Genomic DNA, 17,158 nt, shown 5'->3' on the forward strand with positions numbered 1-17,158 from the left:
TCTGACGGAAGATCACATCAGCGTGAAACTGATTTCTGGGTATCCCGCTGTATTCCCCCCCCCCTCCTCCTCTCCCCCTCCCCCCACCCCCACCCACCCTCCCACCCACCCCCACCATGCCTACCGACAAAAATGCTTGTGGGAATTCCACCCTCCGTTTCAGACATCAACCTACAGTTTCTCTGAATTTTCGTCAGTTCTAATGGCTGGGATTTTCTGCCCCTATTTCTGCTGAGCTGGAATGCCGGTGGGGGCAGAGAGTCAAGCGGGAGTCCCAAAATGGATTTCGTGGCAACAGGATTTCCTCACTTGATTGTCCTCACCCTCCGCCAATGACGTAAGGGGAGTCCAGCCATGAAAGGTCGAGAATCACATTGCCATACATTTTAAAACATTGGCTGGCATCCCTGGTCCATTATCTCCGCGCATTAGATAATCCACCTCCTCACCCTCCTGTGCCGCGAGCATGACGTCATGTCAGTGGGTTTTACAACAGTTTTTGAAAACTGGGGACATAGTTAAAAGAATCTGCCGCAAGCGCACAGGTAAGTACAACCCCCAGGGGCGAGCACGTCATGCCCGGGCACTGCCCAGTGGAGGGAGTGTCCCACATGTTCACGGGGAGTCGCTGTTTCTTATTATTATCCTGCTCAGATCAGGGTGCCCTTTAAAAATGCCATCCCAGGGCGGCACGTGGCACAGTGGTTAGCATTGCTGCCTATGGCGCTGAGGACCCGGGTTCGAATCCCGGCCCTGGGTCACTGTCCGTGTGGAGTTTGCACATTCTCCCCGGGTCTGTGTGGGTTTCACCCCCACAACCCAAAGGTGTGCAAGGTAGGTGGATTGGCTACGCTAAATTGCCCCTTAATTGGAAAAAAAATAATTGGGTACTCTAAATTTGAAAAAAAAAATGTCCATCCCGATCTCTTGAAATCTGACATTGCTTGCAGACCGTACTTATTCACAGTCCGCCTTGGGAAATTGGGCACCGTAATCAAAAACCCCTCCCACCCGGCTTACTCACTCTTCCAACTTCTTCCATCAGGCAGGAGATACAAAAGTCTGAGAACACACACGAACAGAATCAAAAACAGCTTCTTCCCCGCTGTAAGTCTCGTGGACTTATCTGATTAATACTACACTCCTGTATGCTTCACCCGATGCCAGTGTCTAGGTATTTACATTGTGTTCCTTGTGTTGCCCTCTTATGTATTTTCTTTTCATGTACTAAATGATCTGTTTGAGATGCACGCAGAAAGATACTTTTCACTGTACCTCGGTACATGTGACAATAAGCAAATCCAAATCTGGTGTGACATCATACGATCCACCCTCTCGATTTGCTTTGACCAAGTGTTAAAAATTATGCCGGTAAAAGCCGACAGTGGAACTGGTGGAACTTGATTAATAAGGGCATCAGGGGTTATGGGGAGAAGGCAAGAGAATGGGGATGAGAAAATATCAGCTATGATATCAGCCATGATTGAATGGCGGAGCAGACTCAATGGACCAAGTCGCCTAATTCAGCTCCTATGTCTTAGGGTCTTATGGGTGGGCTGCATACTGGTTTTCCCACCAGGGTTGACACTCAGTCAGAAAAACAGAAAATACCACACAAAGATTTTACCTCTTAATTTACCAAAATTTTCATACAAACCTTTCACAGGATTTATGATCTTAAAATGATATGTTACAACCCACAAAGCTGTACTGCTATTACCTACCTTAATCAGCAAGAGAGTAATAATATGGAACTTGGGGACATCAGCCTCTAGCCAGCCCCATTGTTCAATTTGCTCTGCATCTGTATCCTTCTCCTACCTTTGTGCCATATCCCGTAATGTGCTTGCTTAACAAAAACATTGCAATCTGTTTTAAAACCTTCAACTGACCTTTCTTCAACAGAGGTTTCTGCAGAGGTTGTCCAGATTGTCACCAGCTTTGTATAAACTAGTGCTTCCAGATGTAACCCAAGAATAGCTGATAACTCATTTTAAGTTTATGTCCGACGTCCCTCACCAGAGGAATTATTTTGTCTCCCCATCTACCCCATCAAATACTTAAATTGTCTTAAGTACCTCAAATATATCAGCCTTCAATTGATTACACTGAAGGGAATACAATTCCAGTCCATATACCTCATCTCATCATTTAACATTATTATTTGCAGGATCATTCTGGTGAATTATACCCGCTCCCAGTGTTATGTTCTTCAATGATATGTTCCATCGCTCTGTGGATAATTATGATGCTGAGATTATGCCAAAGGGCAGATGAAGAAAGCAATATCTGCCAACCGAGTATTGAATGTACAATACTTGGTCCTTTCTTCATCTAGCTTGAGCTGCCAGAATCCTTGCCAAGCATCAAGTTTGCTGAAATATTTTGCACCAGACATCTCACTCGTGATCTCCTTTAGGTGTTGGGTAGTGTTCCCTTTTTATATTCACATTTAAATCTTTGGAATCCGTACATATTCCAGGATCACTGTTTCTTTTTATTACACATATCATTGAATTGACCCAATCTGTCGGCTCTTCAATCTTTTTTAGAATGCCAAGATGTGTCATCCTGTCTAATTTGGCCTTTAGAAGTTCACATAATGGTGCTGTAACTCTCCTCGGAGCATGTATCACTGGTTCAGCATCATTTTTTAATTGAATCTTGTAAGTGTAAGGTAAAAAACCAAATCCTGAGAATGTTTCTGGAAAAGCCTGCATAATGGACACCACTGACCCACTGTGTGTGTTCAGTGCACAGCCAGTGCTATACACTCTTTGCACCAGTTCCAGTGCTTCACATGCTTCATCACCTAATAACAGCTCAGGATCTTCAGTTACTGTTGAGAATTTTACTTTGTGCTCTTTATCTTTTACTTGGACATCCAATACACACATTCCCAATGTGCCAACTTTCTGACCATTATCGTCCTTCAAGCAGACTGGTTTATTCAATATTCTCGGTTTTAATTGCATAGTCTTGACATCACTGATGCTTATGAGGTTTGCTCTTACTCCTGTATCTAACTTCACAGTGATAAGTGATCAAATTACCAACAAAGAAACTGTCCATTTATCCTTTGTCATTGTTCCATTATCATTTTTATCACATTTTGTTCTGGCTGTTCATGTTACTGCAGTGATGTCAGATTGTGGGTGGAGCTGAGCTCTGGTTCTGCTTTTTAGTTTCACTTTGAGAAAAGCTTGGGTGTGTCTCTGTCTTTTTGGTTTCGTTTTTCAGTGTGTGTTGCAGCTGAAGCCAGCCAAAGCAGCTGTACTGTTGATCTCTCTGCCATGAAGGACTATCTCTTGATCATTTGGTGAATTCAGAAATTTAAATGTTTTCAGTATTGAATGTAAACCCTGATGTGCTTCTGTTTAAAGGTTGTTAAGTCTTTTGGATGTTAAAAGGACAGCTTAAAGGATTACTTAGTGTTGTATTCTTTGGGGGTTATCTTTAAATTAATGGTTGCTAAGATATTCATTGTTTGTTTTAAAAAGGTTAACTTGAGTCCATAGAAGAAACATTATTTTGTTTTAAAAAATACTTTTCCATTTCTGCTGTCCCACACCTCTAGGGTGGGCCGAATGCTCCACCTACCACATTCTATTAAAAGTTGTGAGTCAGGTGAACTCCATGATGCACTTTGGGGTTCTTTAAACCCTGACCCATAACATAGGCGACATTTTGGAATAGTGTTTGCCTTGTCTTCATCCGAGACTACATCACTAAAAAATGTGCCTCCCAAATGAATGTCAACAATTGTATTAATTGACTTCCCTGCATTCATTATTTTGCTTGTGAAACATTGTTTCACAAAATGATTTTTTCCTTTGCACTTTGTGTAAATTTTGCCACATGCTGGACATTGTCTCGGTAGGTGCCTGTTTCCACATCTTTTGCATGTCATGGCTCCTTCTGGCAAACGTATAAAATGGCCACCGCTGCTGAGACCACATTTTATTTTTGAGTGCATCACAACATCTATGAACATAGAACATACAGTGCATAAGGAGGCCATTCGGCCCATCGAGTCTGCACCGACCCAATTAAGCTCTCATTTCCACCCTATCCCCGTAACCCAATAACCCCGCCTAACCTTTTTGGTCACTAAGGGCAATTTATCATGGCCAATCCACCTAACCCGCACGTCTTGACTGTGGAAGGAAACAGGAGCACCCTGAGGAAACCCATGCTGAAACAGGGAGAACGTGCAGACTCCGCACAGACAGTGATCCCAGCAGGGAATCAAACCTGGGACCCTGGCGCTGTGAAGCCATTGTGCTATCCACTTGTGCTACCGTGCTGCCCTTTGGTGTAGGCGTCACTCCCAATTTTTTCGCCAAAACTTTGTGCAATCAATCTGTTGTTCTGTTGCACAGCTCGTTCACTAGCATGGCAAATCTTAATCATGTCTTCTAACTGAAGCTCATTCTCTAGTAAGGGACGTTCATGCACCTTATCGTCATTTACTCCAAAGACAATTTGATCCCAAACGATTGAAGATTTTAAAGTCGAGAAGTTATACGTTTGTGCTTTTAACTTGAGGTTGGTAAGAAAGCTATCAAAGGACTGGCCGTCTTCTGTGTGCACATTCTAAATATATATTGCTCAAAGGTTTCATTCTTTTTCAGGGTGCAATGCTCATCGATTTTTTTAAATGACGGCATCAAAGCTTTTACTACCGCCCCTTGTTTATAAATGAAGATGTTATAAATCTCAATCACCTGCGGGCCTGCTACTGTAAGCAACAGCACTATCTTTCTTTTACCTGGTTGTGCCTACAATCCTAGAGCTACTACATACAGTGTAAACTGTTGTTTAAATGCATGTCAATTGCCATCAACATTACTGTCATAATATACACCAGTATATCATGGTGCAGACACACACTGATGGACACACAGTGGGACCAATCAACACACACAACACCGCAGCCAATCACCAGTTAGAGCACAAGCACTACAAAGACAGGGGGCATCAGAATTCCTGCTCATTCGAGCTGCAGCTAGCTAGGAGGACAGAGCTCACAGCCTGCAACAGAGATATTCACCATGTGCTGAGTGCATCGACTGGTTAGGACAAGGAAAAGGTCTTTAGCTAAAGCTAGTATCATGTTAACCCACAGTCAGAGTATGTTAAACAGTTAATGATTCAATAAAATAGCGTTGCACTATTTCAAGTGTTGGTGACCTGTATGTGTTCCATGGATCTAGAACACCCAACACAACATGATACCAGGAGTTGAGGGATATTAGCACTTCTTAGACCAACCTGCAAGTGAACAAACAAAGAGAACAAGGAAAATTACAGCACAGGAACAGGCCCTTCAGTCCTCCCAGCCTGCGCCGATCCAGATCCTTTATCTAAACCTGTCATCTATTTTCCAATGACCTACTTCCCTCTGTTCCCCGCCCGTTCATATATCTGTCTAGATGCATCCTAAATGGTGCTATTGTGCCCGCCTCTACCTCCTCCGCTGGCAAAGCGTTCCAGACACTCACCACCCTCTGCGTAAAAAGGTTTCCACGCACATCTCCCTTAAATGTTCCCCCTCTCACCTTGAAATTGTAACCCCCTTGTAATTGACACCCCCACTCTTGGAAAAAGCTTGTTGCTATCCACCCTGTCCATACCTCTCATAATTTTGTAGACCTCAATCAGGTCCTCCCCTACCTCTGTCTTTCCAACGAAAACAATCCTAATCTACTCAACCTTTCTTCATAGCTAGCACCGTCCAGACCAGGCAACATCCTGGTGAACCTCCACTGCACCCTCTCTGAAGCATCCACATCCTTCTGGTAATGTGGTGACCAGAACTGCACGCAGTATTCCAATTGTGGCCTAACCAAAGTCCTATAAAACTGTAACATGACCTGCTGACTCTTGTACTCAATACCCCGTCCGATGAAGGCAAGCATGCTGTATGCCTTCTTGACCACTCTATCGATCTGCGTTGCCACCTTCAGGGTACAATGGACTGAATTCCCAGATCTCTCTGTACATCAATTTTCCCCAGGACTTTTCCATTGACCGTATAGTCCGCTCTTGAATTAGATCTTCCAAAATGCATCACCTCACATTTGCCTGGATTGAACTCCATCTGCCATTTCTCTGCCCAACTCTCCAATCTATTTATACTTTGCTGTATTCTCTGACAGTCCTCCTCGCTATCTGCAACTCCACCAATCTTAGTATCATCTGAAAACTTGCTAATCAGACCACCTATACCTTTGTCCAGATCATTTATGTATATCACAAACAACAGTGGTCCGAGCACGGATCCCTGTGGAACACCACTAGTCACCTTTCTCCATTTTGAGACACTCCCTTCCACCACTGCTCTCTGTCTCCTGTTGCCCAGCCAGTTCTTTATCCATCTAGCTAGTACACCCTGAAACCCATACGTCTTCACTTTTTCCATCAACCTGCCATGGGAAACTTTGTCAAACGCCTTACTGAAGTCCATGTATATGACATCTACAGCCCTTCCCATATCAATTAACGTTGTCACTTCCTCAAAGAATTCTATTAGGTTTGTAAGACATGACCTTCCCTGCACAAAACCATGCTGCCTATCACTGATAAGTCTATTTTCTTCCAAATGTGAATAGATCCTATCCCTCAGTATCTTCTCCAACAATTTGCCTACCACTGACGTCAAGCTCACAGGTCTATAATTCCCTGGATTATCCCTGCTACCCTTCTTAAACAAAGGGGCAACATTAGCAATTTTCCAGTCCTCCGGGACCTCACCCGTGCTCAAGGATGCTGCAAAGATATCTGTTAAGGCCCCAGCTATTTCTTCTCTCGCTTCCCTCAGTAACCTGGGATAGAACCCATCCGGACCTGGGGACTTGTCCACCTTAATGCCTTTTAGAATACCCAAAACATCCCCCTTCCTTATGCCGACTTGACCTAGAGTATTTAAACATCCATCCTTAGCCTCAACATCCGTCATGTCCCTTGGTGAATACCGATGCAAAGTACTCATTAAGAATGTCACCCATTTCCTCTGACTCCACGCATAAATTCCCTCTTTTGTCTTTGAGTGGGCCAATCCTTTCTCTAGTTACCCTCTTGCTCCTTATATACAAATAAAAGGCTTTGGGATTTTCCTTAACCCTGTTAGCCAAAGATATTTCATGACCCCTTTTAGCCCTCTTTATTGCGTGTTTGAGATTTGTCCTACTTTCCCGATATTCCTCCAAAGCTTCATCAGATTTAAGTCGCCTAGATTTTATGTATGCTTCCTTTTTCATCTTAGCTAGTCTCACAATTCCACCCATCATCCATGGTTCCCTAATCTTGCAATTTCTATCCTTCGTTTTCACAGGGACACGTCTGTCCTGCACTCTAATCAATCTTTCCTTAAAAGACTCCCACATTTCAAATGTGGATTTACCCTTAAAGAGCTGCTCCCAATCCACATTCCCTAGCTCCTGCCGAATTTTGTTCTACTTGGCCTTTCCCCAATTTAGCACTCTTTCTTTAGGACCACTCTCGTCTTTGTCCATGAGTATTCTAAAACTTACGGAATTGTGATCGCTATTCCCAAAGTAATCACCAACTGAAACTTTAACCACCTGGCCGGGATCATTCCCCAATACCAGGTCCAGTATAGCCCCTTCCTGAGTTGGACTATTTACATCCTGCTCTAAAAAACTCTCCTGGATGCTCCTTACAAATTCTGCTCCATCTACGCCTCCAACACTACAGGAGTCCCATTCAATGTTGGGGAATTTAAAATCTTCCATCACGACCACCCTATTGCTCCTACATTTTACTATAATCTGTCTACATATTTGTACCTCTACTTCATGCTCACTTTTGGGAGGCCTGTAGTAAAGTCCCAACAATGTTACTGCACCCTTCCTATTTCTTAGCTCTACCCATATTGCCTCGGTGCTCCAATCCTCCATCGTTGCTCTCCTTAATCATAGCTGTGATATCATCTCTGACCAGTAATGCAACTCCTCTACCCCTTTTACCTCCCTCTCTATCCCTGGGATATTTAGTTGCCAGTCTTGCCCTTCCCTCAACCAAGTTTCCGTAATAAATAATATCATATTCCCAAGTACTAATCCAAGCCCTAAATTAATCTGCCTGACCTGCTGCACTTCTCGCATTGAAACAAATGCACCTCAGACCACCTGTCCCTTTACGTTCATCATTTCTTCCCTGTCTACTCTTCCCCTTAGTCACATTGAGTTTATTATCTAGTACCTTGCTGGCTTTAGTTGCTGCCTCTTTACTGACCTCTAACTTCCTAATCTGGTTCCCATCCCCCTGCCACATTAGTTCAAAACCTCCCCAACAGTGTTAGCGAAAGCACCCCCTAGGACATTGGTTCCAGTCCTGCCCAGGGGTAGACCATCCGGTTTGTAATGGTCCCACTGCACCCAGAACCGGTTCCAATGTCCCACAAAATCTTAACCCCTCCTCCTGCACCATCTCTCAAGCCACGTATTCATTCTGACTATTCTTGCATTTCTACTCTGACTGTCTCGTGGCACTGGTAGCAATCCTGAGATTACTACCTTTGAGGTCCTACTTTTTAAACTTATCTCCTAAACTCCCTAAATTCTGATTGTAGGATCTCATCCCATTTTGTACCTATATCGTTGGTGCCTATATGCACCACGACAACTGGCTGTTCACCCTCCCCTTTCAGTATGTCCTGCAGCCGATCTGAGACATCCCTGACCCGTGCACCCGGGAGGCAACATACCATTCAGGAGTCTCGTTTTTGACCACAGGCACGCTGGTCTACTCCCCTTACAATTGAATACCCTCTGACTATAGCCCTGCCAGTCTTTTTCCCGCCCTTCTGTGCAGCAGAGCCAGCCACGGTGCCATGAGCCAGGCTACTACTGCCTTCCCCTGGTGAGTCATTTCCCCCAACAGTATCCAAAACAGTATACCTGTTTTGGAGGGAGATGACCGCAGGGGACACCTGCACTGCCTTCCTGCTCTTTCTCTGCCTTTTGGTCACCCATTCCCTATCTCCCTCACCAATCCTAATCTGCGGTGTGACCAACTCACTGAACGTGCTATCCACGACCTCCTCAGCATCGCGGATGCTCCAAAGTGAGTCCATTCACAGCTCCAGAGCCGTCATGCAGTCTAACAGGAGCTGCAGCTGGACACACTTCCCGCACATGAAGGAGTCAGGGGCATCGGATCTGCCTTCCGCCAGCATTCCGTCATCCTGCAACATGGACAACATCAGCCCGCCGCCGCCGCTCCGAATCGCTGGCAACCAAGGGGCCAACTGGAAGATATTCAAACAGCGTTTCCAGCTCTTCCTTGAGGCCACAGACAGGGAGGACGCCTCGAATACCAGGAAGATTGCTCTCCTCCTCTCCACGGTGGGATACCATGCCATCAACATTTTCAATTCTCTCACCTTTGCGGATGATGAAGATAAAACAACGTTCAAGACTGTCCTCCTCAAGTTTGACACTCACTGCAGCATAGCGTGAATGAAAGTTTTGAGCGCTACGTGTTCCAACAGCGTTTGCAGGGTAAGGCTGAACCTTTCCAATCCTTTCTCACGCACCTCCGCATCCTTGCGCAGTCTTGCAGCTACGGGCCCACCTCCGACTCCATGATACGCGACCAGATCATTTTCAGTGCTCAGTCGGACCCCCTACGACAGCAGCTCCTCAAAGTAAAGCAGCTCACCCTAGCGACCGTCATTGAGACCTATGACTTACACAAAAACGCTATGAGTCGGTATTCCCACATCCAAGCGGCTGAAACGGCGGGGCAAGGTCCCCACGAGGCGGAACGTGTCTGCTGGACAATCAAAAACTACTGAAACGAGGTTGCAGCACAACTGACGGTTTTAATAGACTAGAACTGTTCCCCAACAGCTCAGGTACAGAATGAGGGCTGCTGGGACGGCACTGGTTCTTATACCCTGCCTATCAGGGCGGAGCTACATACTATACAGCCAATGGTAAACCCCCAGTGGAACTTCAGCCTCTCGGGTTCTGCAATACCTGATAAAAGCACATTCACCCCCTGTTAGAAAAGTGTCCGGCATGGGTGGTGGCTAGCGGCTACAACTATATTCAACATGGTATAATCAGATATGGAGGTACCGTGATACATCCTACAGTGTTTAGAGGATATTTACAGTCATGGCAGATATATACAGTCAGTGTTTATTATTTACAAATCGGTTAAAATGAAGCAATCAGTCGGTCGGGTGCCCTGGTCGTCCTCTGGGATCGTCTGAGCCTCGGTGGTGATTCCGGTGGGGGTCCAGGCATCTGCCACTCCGGGAGCGTTGCTTCAGCCTCCATGGCAGCTTCATCACCACTAGACGGCGCTGGTGCGGAAAGCGGTTGACCTGGGAGGGGGGCCCCTGTAGGGGGCGTCGGTGGGTGGGAGGGCTCAGGCAGGGGCGGCAGGAGGACTGACCCTCCTGTGAGGTGCAGTGGAGGGGGGGGCGGTGGGGGGGGGGGGGGGATGGTTGGGGTGCGCCTGGGGTTCCGGCGGGCGCCAGGTCCCGTAGGGAGACCACATCTGTCGTCGTCAGGGAAAGCCACGTAGGCGTACTGGGGTTAGCGTGCAGCAGCTGGACCCTCTCGACCAACAGGTCCGACTTGTGCGCCCGCACGTGTTTTCGGAGCAGGATGGGTCCGGGTGTTGCTAGTCAGGTCGGGAGTGATGTCCTGGAGGAGGACATCCTGGGGAAGACAAGGAGACGTTCGTGAGGTGTCTGATTGGTGGTCGTACAGAGCAGTGACCGGATGGAGTGGAGGGCCTGGAGGACTTCTTGCCAGCGGGAGACTGGGAGGTTCCTGGACTGTAGGGCCAGTAGAACGGTCTTCCAGACCGTTCCGTTGTCCCTCTCTACCTGCCCGTTTCCCCGGGGATTGTAACTGGTCGTCCTGCTTGAGGCGATGCCCTTGCTAAGCAGGAATTGACGCAGTTCGTCATTCATAAAGGAGGACCCCCTATCACTGTGTCTGTACGCGGGGAAACCGAACAGTGCAAAGATACCATGGAGGGCCTTGATGACGGTGGTTGCGGTCACGTCTGGGCAGGGGATGGCGAATGGGAACCGGGAGTACTCGTCAATCACGTTCAGGAAATACGTGTTGCGGTCGGTGGAGGGGAGGGGGCCTTTGAAGTCCACGCTGAGGCGTTCAAAGGGACGGGAAGCCTTTATCAGGTGCGCCCTCTCTGGCCGGTCGAAGTGCGGTTTGCACTCCGCGCAGATTTGGCAGTCCCTGGTGGCTGTCCTGACCTCCTCGATGGAGTAGGGCAGGTTGCGGGTCTTAACAAAGTGGAAAAGCGAGTGATCCCGGGGTGGCAGAGGTCCTCGTGGAGGGCTCAGAGGTGGTCCACTTGTACGGTGGCACATGTGCTGTGGAACAGGGCGTCGGGAGGCTCGTTTAGCTTCCCGGGACGATACAAGATCTCGTAGTTGTAGGTGGAGAGTTATCATAGAATTTACAGTGCAGAAGGAGGTCATTCGGCCCATCGAGTCTGCTCTGGCTCTTGGAAAGAGCATCCTACCCAAGGTCAACACCTCCACCCGATCCCCATAACCCAGTAACCCCACCCGACACTAAGGGCAATTTTGGACACCTCGGGCAATTTATCATCGCCAATCCACCTAACCTGCACATCTTTGGACTGTGGGAGGAAACCGGAGCACCCGGAGGACACCCACGCACACACGGGGAGGATGTGCAGACTCCGCACAGACAGTGACCCAAGCCGGAATTGAACCTGGGGCTCTAGAGCTGTGAAGCAATTTTGCTAACCGCTCTGCTACCGTGCTATCCTCCACCGCAAGATCTTGCCGTTTTTTATCTTGCCCCGCTGTGCATTATCGAACATGAACGCCACCGACCGTTGGTCAGTGAGGAGAGTGAATCTCCTGCCGGCCAGGTAATGCCTCCAATGTCGCACAGCTTCTACTATGGCCTGGGCCTCCTTTTCGACCGAGGAGTGGTGGATTTCGGAAGCATGGAGAGTACGGGAGAAGAAGGCCACGGGTCTGCCTGCTTCGTTGAGGGTGGCCGCCAGAGCTACGTCGGACGCATCGCTCTCGACCTGGAAGGGGAGGTACTCGTCAATGGCGTGCATCGTGGCCTTTGCAATGTCTGCTTTGTTGCGGCTGAAGGCCTGGCGGGCCTCCGTCAACAGGGGGAAGGTTGTGGACTGGATCAGGGGATGGGCTTAGTCTGCGTAGTTTTTGGACCCACTGGGCGTAGTAGCTAAAAAACCCGAGGCAGCGCTTCAGGGCCTTGGGGCAGTGAGGGAGGAGAAACTCCATGAGGTGGCGCATGCGTTCAGGGTCGGGGCCTATAACTCCATTTCGCACTACGTAGGTGAGAATGGCTAGAAGGTCGGTGCTAAACACGCATTTATCCTCATTGTACGTTAAGTTAAGGATTTTAGCGGTCTGGAGAAATTTTCGGAGATTGGTGTCGTGGTCCTGCTGGTCATGGCCGCAAATGGTGACGTTATCGAGATAGGGAAACGTTGCGCGTAAGCCGTACCAGTCAACCATTCGGTCCATCTCGCATTGGAAGACCGAGACCCCGTTAGTGACACCGAAGCGAACCCTTAAAAAATGATAGAGCCGCCCATCTGCTTCGAAGGCAGTGTATTTGCGGTCACTAGTGCGGAGAGGTAGCTGGTGGTAGGCGGACTTGAGATCCACTGTGGAGAAGACCTTATAATGCGCGATCCTGTTTACCAGGTCGGATATGCGGGGGAGAGGGTACGCGTCCAGCTGCGTAAACCTGTTGATGGTCTGACTGTAGTTAATGACCATCCTATGTTTCTCCCTGGTCTTTACCACCACTACTTAGACTCTCCAGGGACTGTTGCTAGCTTCAATGACCCGTTCCCTCAGTAGCTTTTGGACCTCCGACCTAATGAAGGTCCGGTCCTGGGCACTGTACCGCCTGCTCCTGGTGGCGATTGGTTTGCAATCTGGGGTGAGGTTCGCAAACAGGGAAGGCGGGTCGACCTTAAGGGTCACGAGGTCGCAGACAGTAAGGGAGGATATAGGGCCCCCGAATTGGAAGGTCAGACTTTGCAGGTTACATTGGAAGTCCAACCCCAGGAGTGTAGCCGCGCAGAGGTGCAGAAGAACATAAAGGCGGAAATTGTTGAATTTCCTTCCTTGGACTGTGAGGTTTGCTAGACAGAACCCCTCTATCTCCACTGAGTGGGAAATGGAGGCCAGGGAGATTCTTTGATTTACAGGGTGGGTAAAAAGTGAACAACGCCTTACCGTGTCGGGGTGTATAAAGCTCTCCATGCTCCCAGAGTTGATCAGGCAGGACGTCTCGTGGCCGTTGATGAAGACCGTCATCGTTGCTGTCGAGTGTTCGATGTCGAGTTTGGTCCAGAGACACCGAGGCCAGACACAGTAGTTGTGAATTTTGATCGGGCTGTGTGTAGTAGGCCGGGCTGGGGTCCTGGGGCACCATCTAAGATGGCGTCTCTCATGGGTCGCACATTGTGGTCGGAGATGGACAAAATGGCGGCACCCATCCGTCCAGCGCGGTGTCCAGGAAACAAGATGGCAGCGTCCGTGGGCCGCACATGGCCCTAGGATACGGGGGTGGCGGTGACTGCTGGTCGCCTGGGGCCCAAGGAGAAGTTCGCTGTGGCAGTCCGGAGTCGCCGCTGGAGACCGCGGCCACCGCTCGTGCCTGGCAGACCCCCACAAAATGGTCCTTCTTGCCGCACACTTTGCAGGTGGATGTGCGGGCCGGGCAGCGCTGGCGGAGGAGCTTTTCCAGCCCGTAGAAGGAACAGCGGGGCCCAACGGAGTCGGCGGGCCGCCTTACAGGGCAGGCCTGTGGGGACACGGGGCAGGTCTGTGGGGCTGCCGCTGTGGGATTCCACGCTGCCCAGGGGGCCGCCGTGCGGTCGGACACGTAGGATTGTGTGTTCCTGGAGGCAACGTTCATGGACCCTGCCAGGGCCTGTGCCTCCCTAAGTCCCCGGGTGTCTTTCTCTAAAAGACGCTGGTGGATCTTGGAGGAGCTCATACCTGCTACAAAGGCATCCTGGTCTAGAAGTTCCGTGTGGTCGCTCGCCGAAACATGCGGGCAGCCACAGCTTCTGCCCAGCACCAGTAGCTCGCAGTAGAACCCCTCCAACGATTCCCCGGGGCTTTGTCGTCTCGTAGCAAGCAGGTGATGTGCGTAGGCCTGATTTACTGGACAGATATAATATGCTTTTAAAAGTTGGATTACCGCATCAATGTCTTCCGCCTCCTCGATGAGGGTGTAGATCTCAGGGCTTACCCTTGAGTGCAGGAGATGCAGTTTCTGCTCCCCCGAGGGTGTGCCTCCAGCTGTCTCAAGGCTAGTCTTTGAAACACGCCAGCCAGTGCTTGAAAATCGCCGCTGAGTTCGCCGCGTGGAGACTGAGTTGCAGCCACTCCGGCTTGATTCGGAGATCCATCCTTTCTACCTAAGCTGTAGTCTATTAAATTGATGCACGATCAACAATTACTGAAACGAGATTGTAGCACAACTGAAGGCTTTAATAGACTTGAACTGTTCCCCAGAAGCTCAGGTACAGAATGAGGGCTGCTGGGATGGCACTGGTTCTTATACCCCACCTATCAGGGCGGAGCTACATACTATACAGCCAATGGTAAACCCCCAGGTTTAACCAATGGAACTTCAGCCTCTCGGGTACTGCAATACCTGATCATACCACAGGGTCCAAGTGATTGAGCAACTCCAGGGCCTCAGCCTGGATGAGGGCGGCCATTTTGCGCGCTTTTCGCGGACTCCCGCGCTTGTGCGCACCAAACGAGGGGACGGCGACGTCGAAGAGTGTAATGCGCAGGCTGCACGACCGCACCGTGCATGCGCGGTGGTGCAGTGAACGTGCTGACGCTACGACGTGCGGCAACTGTTGCTTCGCCCACTTAAAACAGCAATGCCCTGCCAAATCTCGACAATGCCTACGATGTGGCAGACCTGGCCACTGTGCTGCCTACTGCCGAGCAGCTCAGCCTGCCAATTCATATCGCTTCAGCCAGCCTCGCAGGAATGTCTGGGCAATTCAACCATGGTCACCGAGTCCGATGCGGACCTCCAACACAGCAGTGACACCGAGGACCCGAAGGAGCCTTTTCTTGTCGGTGTCATGACAAAGAACAGGCTGTCCCCGAAGCAATGACACCAGCCGCTGTCGGTATACAGCATCGATCCAGACGATGAGTGGTGTGCCACCCTGACGGTTAACCGGTCCCAAATACGATTCCGCCTGGACACTGGTGCCTCCGCCAATCTCATTGCACGGTCTGACTTCCTAAGCCTTTGTGTCAAACCAGCCATCCTTCCATCAGCCTGCCAGCTATTGGATTATAATGGCAATGTCATTGCTGCTAGCGGCTCGTGCCAACTTGAAGTGACGCACAGGTCACGCAAAGCCAACCTTCCTTTTGAAATCGTGGGCTCCTTGAAAGCCTCCCTGCTTAGCGCGCAGGCATGCAAGCTGTTGAACCTAGTTCAGAGAGTTCACTCCCTCTCTCCTGATGACACATCTGCCTTTCATGACACTGACTTCAGGGCGCAACTCAACGCCATCATCGACCAGCACCTCAACGTCTTCGAAGGCATGGGCACGCTCCCATATACCTACAAGATTGTATTGAAACAGAACGCCACGCCTGTGGTGCACGGACCTTGCAGGGTCCCAGCACCCTTAAGGACCACCTCAAGCAACAGCTGCAGGACCTCCAGGACCAAGCAGTGATCTCCAGAGTCACGGAACCAACCGACTGGGTCAGTTCCATGGTATGTGTAAAAAGCCTTCCGACGAATTGAGAATTTGCATTGATCCCACGGATCGGAATCGCAATATCATGAGGGAGCATTATCCAATTCCCAAGCGCGAAGAGATCACATGTGAGATGGCTCGCGCCAAACTCTTCACCAAACGCGACGCCTCAAAAGGATTCTGGCAAATCCATTTTGACAAATCCAGCAGGAAACTGTGTCCATTCAATACCCCCTTTGGCAGATATTGTTACAACAGGATGCCGTTTGGGATCATATCTGCTTCAGAAGTGTTCCACAAGGATCATGGAACAAATGATGGAAGGCGTTGAAGGTGTTCGCGTCGATGTTGACAACATAATCATTTGGTCGACAGGAGCATGTCAGTCGCCTCCAGCGCATGTTCAAATGCATATGTGAGCAAGGCCTACGCCTCAACAGGGCAAAATGCTCTTTTGGTCAGACGGAACTCAAGTTCCTCGGGGACCACATCTCCCTGTTGGGTGTGTGGCCAGATGCGGACAAGGTGGCTGCTATCACAGCCATGAAAACGCCAGAGGACAAGAAGGCGGTCCTCCGATTTCTGGGCATGGTCAACTTTTTAGGGAAGTTCATCCCTAACCTCGCCTCTCATACTATGGCTCTCAGGAACCTGGTCAGGAAGACGACAGACTTCCAATGGCTCCCTTCCCACGAGCGTGAATGGAGAGAACTCAAAACCAAACTCACCACGGCCCCGGTCTTAACTTTCTTTGATCCAGCAAAAGAGACCAAAATTTTGACAGATGCCAGCCAATCCGGCATTGGGGCAGTGCTCCTGCAACGCAATGAGGCCTCATCATGGGCCCCCATTGCATATGCGTCACGCGCCATGACTCCCACGGAACAGCGCTACGCGCAGATCGAAAAGGAGTGCCTGGGCCTTCTGACCGGTGTGGTTAAGTTTCACGATTATGTGACCGGTGTGGTTAAGTTTCACGATTATGTGTACGGACTTCCTCAATTCACCGTCGAGACCGACCATCACTTGAACGACATGACGCCTCGCCTCCAGCGTATTCTTCTCAAGCTCCGGCGATATGACGTCCAGCTGGTACACACCCCAGGCAAAGATCTCATCATTGCCGACGCTCTCTCCAGGGCAGTCAACACTCCGTGTGACCCAGCGGGATTCGTCTGCCAGGTTGACACCCATGTGGCCTTTGTGGCCTCCAATTTACCTGCCACGGATGAACGCCTCGTCCAAATTCGCCGCGAGACGGCAGCTGACTCATTGCTACAGCGTGTCATGCGCCACCTAACAGACGGGTGTCTCAAGGGCCAATGCCCTCAGTTCTACAATGTTAGAGATGATCTGGCAGTAGTAGACGGGG

Source organism: Scyliorhinus torazame, chromosome 11, assembly GCF_047496885.1.
Source record: "Scyliorhinus torazame isolate Kashiwa2021f chromosome 11, sScyTor2.1, whole genome shotgun sequence".
NCBI lineage: Eukaryota > Metazoa > Chordata > Chondrichthyes > Carcharhiniformes > Scyliorhinidae > Scyliorhinus > Scyliorhinus torazame.